The sequence below is a fragment of the Bacillus rossius genome, chromosome 12 (genome assembly GCF_032445375.1).
Source record: "Bacillus rossius redtenbacheri isolate Brsri chromosome 12, Brsri_v3, whole genome shotgun sequence".
Lineage (NCBI taxonomy): Eukaryota > Metazoa > Arthropoda > Insecta > Phasmatodea > Bacillidae > Bacillus > Bacillus rossius.
In genome coordinates, this window is record NC_086339.1 from 6,935,007 (window position 1) to 6,949,748 (window position 14,742).

Here is a 14,742-nt window from a genome sequence, read left to right on the forward strand (position 1 = left end):
ATTGATGTGAATAGTGTGATTGAAAATATAAATAATTTATCTCTATGTATAAGTATAACTAATCAATAGAGACCTGAAAAATTAGCGGGTTCATTTCGTGTTATGCTAAAATACCAATAATTATACCTTAGTGCTGCTTCTGTCATTTGTTCACTGTTAATCTAGAGGACTGATGGCCAATTAGAGACCCTCACTCATAGAAGTGTCGAATCACAGGCCACCCAGTCGAGACGACTCACAAGTCAGCAGCCAATGAACAGTCGGCATTTGCCCGAGTGTGTAGATGATATTGGAGTCTATCCTGGAGGTCATTGAACCCGCGAATTTTTCCGGTCTCTAACAATAGTTGACACGGACCGTGCTGGTTTTGACGAGGGGGGGGGGGGGGGGGAGGAATATAAAAAAAAGACACACCCGCGCCAGAGGCGAGTGCAGACCCGATCAACCGCGCCCAGAGCAGCGAAAGGTGGGATTCGCAGTTAATGGGCCATAGCTCCAGCTCCCAGCAGATTTGCGGGAACGACGGCTCCATGCTTCCATGAACCGCATCAATAACTGTAATAGGCCGCGCCAGCCGTTATGACGGCTGGCGGAAACCAACCCTTCTGGGAGGCCCTGGTAAAATGTGCGTTGTTGCGTTTGACGGGCGGGAGCAGGATTGGCCCTGACAGACCATTACTCAGAGCCCGAGTCATTGAACCCGGGCCCGACGCGCCGTGCGCCCCTCCGACCGCGCGCGAAAATGGCGCGCGCGAGCCGGGTAAAGGGGGTTGTCGAGTTCTCCCGACACTCCTCAGGACCGTGTTCGCCATTCTGCTTCCAAGAGGCACCGCATTTTGCTACTCCCCCCCCCCCCCACCCCCCTTTTTTTTTAGACGTCACAACGTCTAATAAATCGATGAACGCCGGCTGCACGCACGAAAAAGGATTACTCATTGTCCCGTTACGCTCATTGTCCCGTTACGCTCATTGTACGTTTGCGCCGCAATCTATCTCTCTTCCACTCGATTGGAACAACCATCGATTTTACTTTTTTCGAGGCACATTAAACTTGAAACGCTCCCATTCGTTTCCTACTTTTCCTATCATCGTCCTATCCTTAACAGAATAACACAGATTGGACGAAGTTAAATAGCAAACATGTATAAATGTTATATTTAAAATAATCTGTTCGTTAAAGTAATAAACATATTTGAATTAATGAGTGCAAAAAAAAGTAAATTTATCAATTAAATTGCAGATTTCATTTCACTTCTTCTTTGTATCCATACAAAATATTGATAATTCAATAAAAATTATTCATTTTGATTCATAAAATTATGCAATCATTTCCTCAATGTTTTGTTATGACGTTGTCACGTTAAACTATCGTCCGTAAACCGACTTTACAGACAACCAATTAATTTTCCGGATTCATATTCAGTAGGTAACTGCTCCCTGATGATAGCGACTGCAATTTCGACCGAAAAGTCGGTGAATTATTCGCCAAGGACGCGGCTACAACCCAGAAGCCAAGCTACTTCAGATAATGGCCGCGAAAAGCCTGCGAACATCATATCGTAAAATTTGTACACTTACATGAAAACACCATAACATAATAGTGTTCGCAGGAATAATGGGTTCGTATCTTACTCGTGCATTTATGTTTTGTGTTGTCCCAGTAACCACAATAGTTAAAAGTAATTTGTAAACCGTTCCCTGAATAACTTTCCAGTCTTAACTGCGCACATAATAAAATTGTAATGGTTGATAATTCTATTATATTTCCCATGGTTAAAAAAAAAAAAAATGATGCTTGAATCAGATTTTAAATAACTATGTAAAATTTTCGTAGCAATTACTCGGATTACATCGGAGTTTTTTTTTCATGTATGCAAAAGAATCAATTGTAATTGTGTTATGCGTATGGTTAATGGTTTATAAATTATTATTATTATTTTTAAAAAGGGTTTTATTTATTCATGGTTTTTAAAACCTTAAAAGCCAATTTACATTTCATTCGTAGCATGCACTAATAACATGAAGGCTTTATTAATTGGATATTATTCTATATATATATATATATATATATATATATATATATATATATATATATATAGGATTTTTATTTAACCAAAATCCTGGAAAACACGTTTCTAAAAGATTTCGTAGATATATTTTTTTTAAATGTTTAAACATTTTACGAGTCTTTGAATTACTGAAGTAAACAATACAAACATAACCTACAAATCACTTTTCGGAACGGTACCGTCTCTTTACCCGCAAGTTGGATACGCGATAAGTACACAAACTCGGTTACTTGCATACCTACTTCCGTTCTTCTGTTCCAGTTCGGACAGCCCTGGTGACGTCGCCGGGACAGGGGTGTACAAGTTTGTACCTGGACCGGGACGCGGGCCGAATTTTCCAGTAGCCACAAAATGGCGGCGGCGGTGGGAGGGAGGCCGCAGCTAGACGATAAGCCGCCATTGTGGCAGGAAGCTGGAGCCACGAGGAGTGCTCGGATACAGCTGTGGGGAGGAGGAAGGGGGAGTTTACGAAGTAGAAGATAGGCCGGAGATGTGAAAGGCAGCCGGAGATGTTGCCTGGAGCCTAGAGGCTTCACGTCTCGGGCACCGGAAATAGCGCGCGCGCGCACACACACACGCACACACACCTACTCTTCCCCCACCCCTTCTACCCACACCTTCCTCACCCCAAATCACACCTGCACTGCAATGGAACGGAAATATTCATGCAAACTTACAGATATCTGTACCTTTGCCCGGGGCGTTTATGCGTTGTGTTGTACCAATACTTCCAATAGTTGAAACCGTTCCATGAATAGCTTTCCAGTATTAACTGTGCATTATAACAAGCACGGTAAAACCAAATAGTCAAATTGTTGAATATTTGATTGTACTTTCAACGTTGTAAAAAAATTAGGCATGAATGAAAAAAATAAATTAAAATATAGAATGAAGCACCAATTTTCGTAAAAAAAATAGTATTATCCAAAAAAACTTATTTAATTTATGCAAAAAAAAACAAATTTACAGTCTAATAGCTGCAATACCCGCTGTTGCCCGGGCTGAACACATGGTGATTTATTGTCGGCAAGTTAAAGCAAAAAAAAATGATAGCGCTATATGGCAGTGTGGTGGACATAAAGAAACGACACACAATTGCTGTTAGTATGTCTATGACCTATGATTTTCTGTTTCCTTTAGCGATCGGTTGAACGGTTTAGAAGTTGATGCGCTGCAGCGCCATCTAGCGGCGAGTTATAAAAAAAAACGGATAGCACAAAAATCTTTTACGTGAAAAAAAAAACACTTCGATGTGCTAACTTTCATGGCGATCGGTCAAACGGTGTCCGAGTTTATCAACGTCATACATACCAACATTATATTATATATCCTATGTATGTATGTATGTATGTATGTATATACTGGAAGATACTAGAAATATTTTTCTGTGCGCGCACACACATGGCTGATTTTACCGCGGCGCCACCTGACGTACCAGAATCACGGCGCGCGCGCAGAAATTTCACTCTGCCTGGTCTAAAAGCCATCTAAAGCTCGTCGCCCACTACGGCGCGCCACGCAGCTCTGGAAAGAATTCCGGTTCAACAGTTTGCATGTATTTAAACCAGGATGCGCCCACTACGGCCCTGTCCGCCGCGGAATTGTTCCGGCGCCGGAAATCTCGGGAGAATCCGGAGCGGAATATTTCTGCGCGGCGCGGCGGCTTGCTACAGTGTGCGGTGGCGGACGGAGGAAAAATTTGGGCTGACACCACCTTCGGGTGCCTTCGGTGCCACTAGGTCATGATCGGTATCTTTGTTGAGTCTGTTCATGAGATCTGCGCACGTGGCCGTACTTATCTAGAGTAAAAAGATTAGTTCAGGTAAAGTTTGAGAATTTATTACTTTATTTAATATCTTTAATGTGCCTATATGAATGGGATTATCCTTTGTTTGTTTAAAAACAAACCAGTCACGCGATACACCTGTACACCAGGTCAACACTGAAGGAACTGAGCGGTCGGAATCATGAAACGGCGTCTGTAGTGTGCGACCCCCACGAGCGGAACCTTCGAAAACTTCCGCAGGGCTGCGCGGCGAGCTGTAGTGGGCGACGAGCTTAACACTTCCGCTCTTCCTAATAGTAGAGAGAGACACCGTAAAATCTCTGTTTCATTGAGCGATATGTGGGGGGCGTGTATTATCCGTTAGGAGATCTGAAAGCTCATTGGACCGCAAAAAGAGTATGGTTTGAAAACCTATTATTTTTTATAGAATTATGAATAACATACCAGAAGTAAAAAAAAAAAAAAGGGTCGAAGTCTATACACGAACGGTTATTACAAAATGATTTCCTGCTTTCGGCACATTGAAACTTTACTTTTAGTTCATAAAAAACATTAAAAAGTAGATAAAAAGCCTTATATAAACAATTAGTCAGTCATGGGGACTGTCGACACAAGTGAAAATTTAAAATTTTGTTTTTAAATGTGTGATATGAAATCATTTCTACGTCAAATGTACGCAAGAAAATGATTTTGGTATTATATCACTAGCATGTCGGTGACGCGAACCCATAAGTTTTGCCCCTACCAATAATAACTTTAAAACTAGAAGAAATGAAGGTTTTTCATTGAAAGAATAAAAAGACATTAACTTAAATCTACAAATAATCAACATTATATCTAATAAATCAACAACCTGACATTTGAAGAAATTCACATCGTAAATAAATAAACAAAAGAAAAAACATAACCTCAACTTAACTACCTACTAAAAAATATCCACTACTCGCAATATGTACCACACAATATCGTTAAAATTTCCTTGGAAAATAAAGATAAATTTGAAAACGTGTATATTAAAAAAAATTAAGTTTTATCCTTGAAATATAAAAAAAATTAACACGTCACGTGACCATGTCGATGACGAGTTACATGAATTTTCTCCCTATCCAAACCTTCCTATGGATGTTTTCACTTTAAAAAAATGTCCAAAATCACGAAGTAAGAGAAGCAAAATATTTTAGTCCGCCTTGAGTGATCTCGAGCGAACCACGGGAAGACCGCGCCACTGTCTCTTGGCTGCGCAGAACTCGCCCCAAGCGGCGCGCTTGTGCGCAGCCAGTCCTCGACAGCGAACCTGCGCTCTTCCGACGGGAGAAGCGGTTACAGATGAAAAAAAAAAAACGTAGGATCCTGCCTTTCGTGTTCTGTTTTCCGGTTTGGAAGGATTAATTAAAAACACAGGCGTAGATCCTGGGGGCGGCAGTACATCACCTCTCTCTCTCTCTCTCTCTCTTTCTCTTTCTCTCTCTATCTCTCTCTCCCATCATCAAGGAATTAAAAAATCTGCTCACTATGAAAGGCAATCGCAACAACTGTGGAACAGGGTGTATAAATGTAACAAATGTACCGAAACTATAGGTTAAGGGTAACGTTTATGAATATGACAAAACTCTAAGCTTATCGCATAACATACAGGCCCAGACCGCCAAGTGAGACGACTTGGGCTTTCAGCCTTCAGCCGATCCATTTTTTTTATGAAATACTATTGCTTCGACGAAGCCAAAAATTTTTGAAATTCAAGCTACGGAAGAGAGAGAGAGAGAAAAAAATGGTATGATGTACAGCAAATCTGTTGCAACCAAGATGGCATTATTCAGTTCGCATCCCTCACACGTGATGTTGGTAATGTAATGTTGTTTTTTTTTCGGCAGAGTCACGCGCGTGATCGATCTGACGGGCCGACGCCGGCGGAAGGGGAGGGGTCTGGTCTGGGGAGGGGGGGTGTTCCTGGAATAGAACAAGGTCTGCCTTGTGCCTGGAGGGAGTCCCGCCTGGAGACACGTGGCGCCCTGGGCCCCGACACAGACAGTGTTGGGGGGAGGAGGGGGGGAGATCGTCTGCCGGATGCTGTGTTGGTACTCGTGGGGTAGGGGAGAAGGGGTTGTTTTTGTTCCTCTTCCTGGGGCGAGCGGCTGGTTGTCTGCGCAACGTGCGGCGAGGAGAGAAGTGACGGCGCGGTGAACGCTTCACCCTGGCTGTGCTGGAAATTACAAAACGACCAAGTCCTTCGTCGGATGAAGAAGCAAAAAAAAAAAAAAAAAAAAAAGTGCGTGGAGTCCCTCCGTGCGGAAGAAGTGAAACTTCGTAATGTGGAAATGAAAATAGGAAGGGGTAAAAATTGTTTTTTAGTGAAATCGTATTGTCTCAAATCAAACTAAAATAAATCATGAAATCATTTTCAATGATAAAAGCTGTTTATTTAATTAAGCGGACGGGTTCGCCCCAAGGAGAAAATTAATTGACGCGGCGAGACCTCGTGGACATAGAGAAATGACACACACTCACTATTTGTGTGTCTATGAAACACGCATTCACTCTCGCTCTGTCTCTTTCTATTCTCCCTCCCCAGGAGCGTTAAACTTTTAACGCAACTTTGTTGGAAGTCGCATAAGAAGTTTCACTTCAAAAAAAATGCTGCTCACTATAAAACACAGGGAAACCCGATATCTCAGGCAAATTATTAGAGATAGAGAAGCCAGAACACAAACTTTCATGCTCTTGTCACTGTTCGTGATTGGACCTCAGTTCTTCAGACACGCCCCACCACGACCGTGAGCCAACGAGGCCCAGCCCGGAGAGAAGTGAACGAATCAGGTGGCGCCTTTTAAGAAGGTCAAAAAAGTCCTCACTGGTAAATCAGCCAATGGGAGAGCGATCATGGGTTAAGCACACGTACACAGAAAAAAAATTCTGTATTTTTACAAAAGATTCCTTTAGAAATCAGTTTCCAAATAATAGGGCTTTATACTACAAGAAATATATTGTAAATTTGTGTAACACATGGCTATGGTAATAGTGATAATATTGAGTATTTCTTACGAAAATTGGCGCATAATTGCATGTTTTAATTGATATTTCAAGCAAGCATATATTTTTTTAAAAACCATGGGAAAGATGAATGTTACATAATTGGACTTCATTTTTTGTATTATTACGGTTTAGAAATAATCGTAACACTTGAGGGTACTGATACACATAAATCATTAATACCAGGGTAAGAATCCTAACCGAGTATTACTGCAAACACTATTTTGTAAAGATCAATTTGTTTTCGTGTAAATGTACAAATTTACAAATATCTGAAATTTTGCCAGACTATTTCTGTTCCATTTTCAAAAAACAAAATTACAGTAGGTATAGGTCATTGAATTATTTCCTGACACGAAACGGTTCCTCTATACATTATGGGAGGCGAAAGGTAGGAGATATTGAAGGGAAGATACAAGGGGAAAGGTCTGTTGGGAGGAGGAGGAGGAAATCGTGGCCGAAGAACATTCGGAGTTGGCAAAACTGCACGTCAGAAGGAGCTTCCCATTCTGCAACATCACGTCCAGATCTGTCTGCGTGGACCGCCAAACATCCGTTAGAAGAAGTAAATATCTGTATTTTCCTCGAGGAGAAAAAACAATACGCAGGAGGAAAAACTGCATCGTCTCAAGAGAACAGCTACAAATTCAAAGCTGGCCCGGAAGGTGGAAGGTTATCAGGCTACCGTTCCTATAAAAGAGAAACTAAGAGATAGAACACAGAAGGAATATCCAAGTTTACGTGAATTTTGATAAGGGGGGAGAGGGAGAGAATTGTATACGTAATTATATGGAGATCTAAATGGGCTACTGGAATGCTTTATTAACTACCTACGTAAGAAAAGCAAAACACAAAGGAGCTGAAGAAGCAAAAAGTTAAATAGCCCATTTCTATATATATATATATATATATATATATGTATATATATATATATATATATATATCGATAAGGAAAAATGCAAAGAAAGATACGCCAAACTTCCAACTTCTTGAATTTTGGCCCCGTCTTCTATATTTAAAGTGAAACATGCATTCCGAAAATTTCAACAGATGCGGACGTATTATGTACCTATAGAACACTATATTTATATATATATATAGCTTTATAACGTTTCAAATTATTTAATCTTTCACACAGTGAAAGAAAATAAAAAAAAAATTTCAAAAAAGGTTTTGGATTATTTTACACGTTTTCATGATAAACACAAGTTACAAAAAAAAAAATCCCGGGGAAGAAATTAACTCCGATATTTTTACAGTTCCGAGACTTACGTGCTTTCACTAACGATCGTCGTTTCTTTGCTCTGTTGTGTTTCTTTGGACGTTCAGAAGTTCGAAGCTTGCCAGTGCGGTCTGTATCCAACTCTATGGCTGTGGTGGAGCAGGGTGACCACAAGGAAAAAATATTTCGTACCAACTTAGGCGAGAAAAAGTACTACATATAAAAAAAAAGTACTAAATTATAATTTGTTATGGTTTTAACCACTTAGGAAGTTATTATGACATTGCAGTGCTCGAACTTCAACATCACATCACACACACAACATACATTCCATAGTTTTTAAAAATAATTACGCTTAATAATAAAACATATTGGAGTTACTGTCTTATTATTATATATTAAAGAAAAAAAAGTACTAGATCCGAGCGTAAATGCACTAGACCACTAAAAAAACTTATAAAAGTACTAGATCTAGTACGGAAGTACTAACTGTGGACACCCTGTAGTGGAGTCGGAGAGAGAAAGTCGGCTCAGACCTGTCAGGCATCGAGGAGCTTGTTTGCAGCTAGAGAGATACCGAACTGATAAGCGCTCACGTATATTGGGGGCGTAGCTCAGATGGTAGAGTGCTCGCTTAGCATGCGAGAGGTACCGGGATCGATACCCGGCGCCTCCAACCGATTATTTTACATTTACAACAATGGTCTTCAGGTCACCAATAGCCATTAGTTACCTCGGAGAATTATTGTGGGTCGGACAATACTAATACAAAACCAAAATCATTGCGGTAACATTTTATTCTATAAGATAATTTTTTTTTTCGAATTACCTCCATTTAAATGATTTTTATTTTAAATATTATTTAATTTAGAGCTGTCAACGTTTTAAAATACGTGTGCGAAATTATGAAGCTGAGGTATGTATTAATTATACAGATAAATAAAATTATTTAGGATGTCAAAAGCATTTTAAAAGTAATACGTGTTTATAGTTTTTATTCCCCTAGATTTTAGTTTACATTGCACTTTTCGATGAATGAAACGAGCTCAGACGAGATTTCTTGCAACAGTTACGAAATGCATCCACCAGACAGCGCGCAGTCAACAAAACTGCTGCCGGACTTGTGCAGACGCACTTCGTAGGTACTTGAGAAGATTGTGTGACACAACGCCGACAGCTAGAAAACTGCTGTGTACCACAACGCCGAAATAACAACTGAATGAATTTGTGTGTGTTTCTTAAATGTACCTTAACGCCGAAATACCACAATCAAACCTAACCTACCTAACCTAACCTAACCTAACCTAGCTTAATATAACCTAACCTAACTTAACCTAGCCTATCCTAGCCTAACCTAACCTACCCTAACCTAACCTAGTCTAACCTAACCTAGTCTATCCTAACCTAGTCTACCCTAACCTAGTCTAACCTAACCTAACCTTTGTGGCAGTCCTGCAATGACATTTTTCGGCGTTAGTGTATTTAGGCGTTGTGGTAATTCGGCGTTGTGGTACGCAGCAGTTTTCTAGCTGTCGGCGTTGTGGTGCGTCCCCTTCTGGGGAATACGGCTCGCGAGCTGGGTGATGTCAGCGGCCCAACTGGGCGTTGCTTGTCCGCCATCTTGCCCGCCCGTATCAGCGGGAAAACATGGCCTCCACATTCGATTACGGGCCCTGGACCCTGCCGCCCCCCCCCCCCCCCTCAACCACAAATTTACAATCAAGTGCTACATTATAGTTGCATGGTTATTTCTTACATACACTCTTTTTAGAATATTATTTAACCTCAAAATAAGGGGTATAATTATGGTTAGGTACTATTTTATAAGTCCAAACTAAGCTGTATTAATAAAATTATTTTACTTGAAAATAACCACAGCAAGTAAATATATTTATTTCACACACTGAGATAAAATTGAAAATATAGTTACAGAAAAATAAATTTAGGATCTATGCAAATCATAGACACTGGCTAAAAAAAAATAAGACTACTTAACTTAATAACAGTTTTTCCGAGCTTTCTTCGGCTTAAAACCAACAGTTGCATCGGAAAAGTCAAGATTCGTTTTCAATTCATTCTCGATTGCTAAATTGCTAAATTATTATGGTTGAACATTTGAAAATAAACAGGTCTGGGCCCGGGCCCTAGACCCAGGGGTCCACCCAGCCCCGCCCTTGTGGGGGCCATGGCGCGTGGTGATTGTCCCGTAGGAACCGGGCACGACGTCGCCGGCGCGTGCCACGTGCCACGTGCCACGTGCCACGGCACGCAGCCCCGGCGAACACGTGCGGCCGGGATGGAGTCGGAGGGACGCCGGCCCGGCCCGAAGGAACAGACGAGAAGAAAAAAGAGAAGAAAAAAACGTACACCTTTTCTTTGCCAGTAGCCGGGCGGGTAGCCGGGACCCGGTTGTCGCTGATGAACGAACTGTTTCGAGGAAGAAGAAAAAAATTGGTCCTGTAAAACTGCTCGGAAAAGCTGACAAAAAAAAAAAAGAACGAGTCCGTGTACTGGTGTACGGGCGTTAGACGTTATAAAAAAACTAACTTTAATTTAGCTAGCAAATAATAAATAGAAATAAAATAATAAAATAAACTAGATTGAAATTATAAATACGGTTGGTAAAATATAAATTAAAACAAATTAAAAAAATTTAAATAAATTCTCAGTATAAAATATTAATATAAACACGTGTGTGCGATTAATTAATAAATTTATTAAAATAATCGAAATAAAATTTAAGTTATAATGAAAATCAATATAATTATATGATAAATGTTTTTTTATTTTAACTTTTTTTCTCGAAGTTTAATGATTTAATAAAAATTTGCTTATTTTTTAAATCTCTCTCATTTCAATAGGTATTATTATGCAGCATTCCTTGGGGTGCCTTTAGAAAGTGCATTTTTTGTAGCCTACTTGTGAACTGTAGTTCAAATCGTATTGGTGAAAGAATATCTTCACATTGTAAATAACTGTATGTTGTGCACATGTACATAAGAACAGGGTAGCTACAGACTGCAATGTTTGAAACATCACAGCGGTTAAATAATTAATCACTCAAATTAAAAAAATAAACTTAGCAACGAGTAATAGGCATCCTGTAGTTATATAAATGAGATTATCGATTAAAAAATATATATATATATTTTTTTTATATTTTGTCCCATGATTGCTGGATCGTGAACATTGTGCGGCTTAGCGTATATCCCGAAGAGTTTTATTTCTTCAGGGTTTGTTTTCCGGGCTCAGTTACCCTGCTACGCCATGTACATTCTAAATGCTACTTCCTCTGTTAAGAGCCCGTTCACTATCTTGTCTCTGGGTAACGGATAACTGGACTCGACGCTTCATTGTATACCCATTGAGTGACGCCTTTTCGCGCACTCTATTATCATTTGTGAAAGTATTCATCTCCTGTAATAATACCGTTAAGTGTCTTTGTATTTGTATTGTTTTTTTGCCCAGTTCGCTAATTTTGTAGCGTTAAAGATTGTGCAGTACGCTCAGTTCGTACTGGTTTACCAAGTTACTTTTGTCAAACCATAGCCTCCATGTTAGGTGGAATGGGCTGAGTTACTTACTGTTAAGCCACTGTCGTGTTTGAAGTCCCAATGTAGCAAGCAGCATGTGACTCCGATATAGCTTTGGTTGAGGGTTTTACAGCGGCCCAGAGTCCTCCATATGAGTTGTGAGGCAGTAACAAAGGCTACACTGAGGTATAACTGTTTAAATTTAAGCCTTCCGCGAGATTTATCCGGTGTCTAAACATATGTCACTAGAATTGGTTTGGCTGTTTTTCACATTAGGGGTTTCCACACAATCTGCAATATAATTTTCCTGACTTCCCCTGATCAAAATTTTAAACATCCCTGACTAGTTTTTTTTTTTTTTTTTTTTTTAGAATAATTTACTTATTTATAATTTTCTCTAAGAAATAACGAAAATACAGCCTCCTCCATCCCCATAGCTGGCTTAGAATTTAAAAAAAAAATTATGAAAATTCAAAAAGAAACTTGCATATCAAATTTTATATTGTGTTTGACTATGCACTAAAACACCATCTAAAAAAAATTCTTGCGCAGTCTGGTGGATGACAGACGGGTGTATTACTTATTACCTTTGAAGAATTTCCATGACTTTTCCAGGATATAAATTAAATACCCAGACACTTACTGACCAATTCTAAATTCCCTGAGTTTACCCTGACTTTCCCTGACATTCCAGAATGCGGAAACCCTAACACTGCATACCCGAAAGCGCTATGAGTAAATTTGTAAGTAAACGTAATAACTAAGAATCCACAAAGCTTGCGTTATTTACGTATTTTGAGACCGATTCTGCAAGACTACAAGCCTTCGCGCATCGAACTCCCTCTGTTGCTAATCCCGCTAGGGCATACCCGAGTTGGAGATAGGATGGAACTTTTACATGTCCGAATACGGAAAAATTCGTGGATTCATTTCGCGATACGCTAAATTTCAAATACTTATACCTTTAATCTGCTTTTGTTATTGGTTCACTGTTCATCTGGACGACTCTGGGCCGATGGGAAACACTCGGTTAAAGAAGTATCGTATCACAGGCAGACCAGATGAGACGACTCACAGGTCAGCAGCCAATGAAAAGGCGTTATTTCCCCGAGTATACTGAGGACCGTGTAGTCAATCCTGAAGGTCATCAAAACGCGAATTTTTCCAGCAGTTACCTACTGCTCCCTGATGATGGCGACTGCAATGTCAACCGAAACGTCGGTGAATTATTCGCCAAGGACACAGCTACAACCCAGAAGCCAAGCTACTTACAAAATAGTAACCATAATTATTATAGGCCTACCGTGTATTTTTCAGGTTAAATAACATTCTAAAAAGAGAGTGTAGGTAAGAAATAACCATGCAATTATAATGTAGCACGTGACTGTAAAATTGGGGAGGGGGGGACGTCTCCGATCCTGGGTCCAGGGCCAGTAATCGTATGTGGGTTGGGGGGGGGGACTATGTTGGCACCGGGAAACAACACACACATCTCTCGCAGTTACACGTTAAGACTGCAATGTGCGAGTGCGCCGTGTTTCGGGGAGGGGACAAAGGGGGGAAGTAGGGAAGCGCGGGTCGGCACGCTCCGGGGCCCGGAACGACCCGGAAACACCTCCCGGCTGAATATGCATGCTCCGGGGCCGGGGGAAAGGACAAAATGGCGGACAGGCGGACCGAGGTCGCCGCGCTGTCACGTGCTTACCGGCCCGTTCCTCCGCCATTTCTTGTTTCAATTAGCATACACCCCCGTGATCCCACTGAGCGGCGGACACGTGCATTTGTTTTTTTTTTTTTTGGGGGGGGGGGGGGATTTTTGAAAAAACAAATAAAAATAAATTAAGAATTATCTGTTCAAAAAAAAAGTACGTAAACAACAAGAGGTCTGAACAGTTATATTATCATTCTCAGCATGTGTATCTGCATGCGTGGTTTGTAAGTCCACGTGTTGAAACAGCTCACTTTACATCACCCACAGTAACATACAATAACATACATACATTCTTCCTACATTCGCCACACGTCACTATACTGGATGAGTCAGTATTCCACCAACAAACTTTGCCTGCAGATTCACCACCAACAAGTAAGTTGAAAACATATTACGGCTTGTGGTTTAAACTGATTCTGCTTTCAAATAACAGAGTAAGTATTTATGATGGATAGCGTGTAAGAGAAAAAAAAATTTGCAACAACCATAAACAACTTAAAACGTAAAATAATTGACGTCATAGATATAATGACACATGAGCTCGCATGCCCTTATTGTGGAAATCGTTTTAAATAATCTGCCATGGTTTTCTATACATACATTCAAATTTTTAAGTTAATATTTAAAATCCTTCAGTCGGCAGTAGTTTATGGTATATTGTTGCACATGTTATGTCAATTAATTTATGTGTTCACAAGTTTCTAAGAGTTTAATGGATTTTTTTAAAAAGAAATTAGGGTATTCGTCAGCTATAAAGAAGACACGAGAGAATACTCAACAATATTACCCAACCTAACAGCTGTACAGATTATAGGCTAAGGGGAAGCTAGAGATTGCTGAGTCGTTTATACGGCACGTGCGATAATAATGATACGGCGTACCATAACTATGGCACGTTTGACAAAATTATGGTAGTCCAAAGGGAGTGAGCGAAAATTATGGTATGTCATGTTGAAATTAAATGTTTACCAAGGGAAAATGCCATCTGTTCATTGGCCGATGACTTGTGAGACGTCTTAACTGTGTAGCCTGTGATGGCATGTTTCTAACTCCGGAAGAAACTGTGAGCCAGCAGCAGATGCAGCATGCTAGTAAGTGTTCAAGGGCTCCGCCTACCTGGTCACACACACGGTGTGCAGAGCTTCAGGAAAAAAAAACGCGATTTAAAAAATACTCAAGATATCCGAGTGGGGTCTGCTTACGAAAAAGCATTTAAGAGTTCGCTGAGAGCCGAAAAGTACTTTTGATTTCGGATGAAGTTTTTAAAACTCTGTTTTTGGAAGAGTTAAAACGGCTAAAATGCATGTTTTCAAGAGTAAAATTTTAGGCGTAAAACAACCGGTGAAGATTTTTGAAAGCACTTAAGGTACTTGCATTACACCTTTATCTTAACT

At 40.2% G+C, this 14,742-nt stretch overlaps 1 protein-coding gene and 1 non-coding gene across 2 annotated transcripts in view; one reads left to right on the plus strand and one right to left on the minus strand.

Annotated features, from left to right (window-relative positions):
- Positions 1 to 14,742, minus strand: part of LOC134537242 (fat-like cadherin-related tumor suppressor homolog) — a 199,064-nt gene that overhangs the window by 123,869 nt on the left and 60,453 nt on the right. The gene's annotated exons all lie outside the window — the stretch shown is intronic.
- Trnaa-agc (transfer RNA alanine (anticodon AGC)) lies at positions 8,708 to 8,780 on the plus strand. Its single transcript has one exon. It is a non-coding gene; the product is annotated as a tRNA-Ala (tRNA).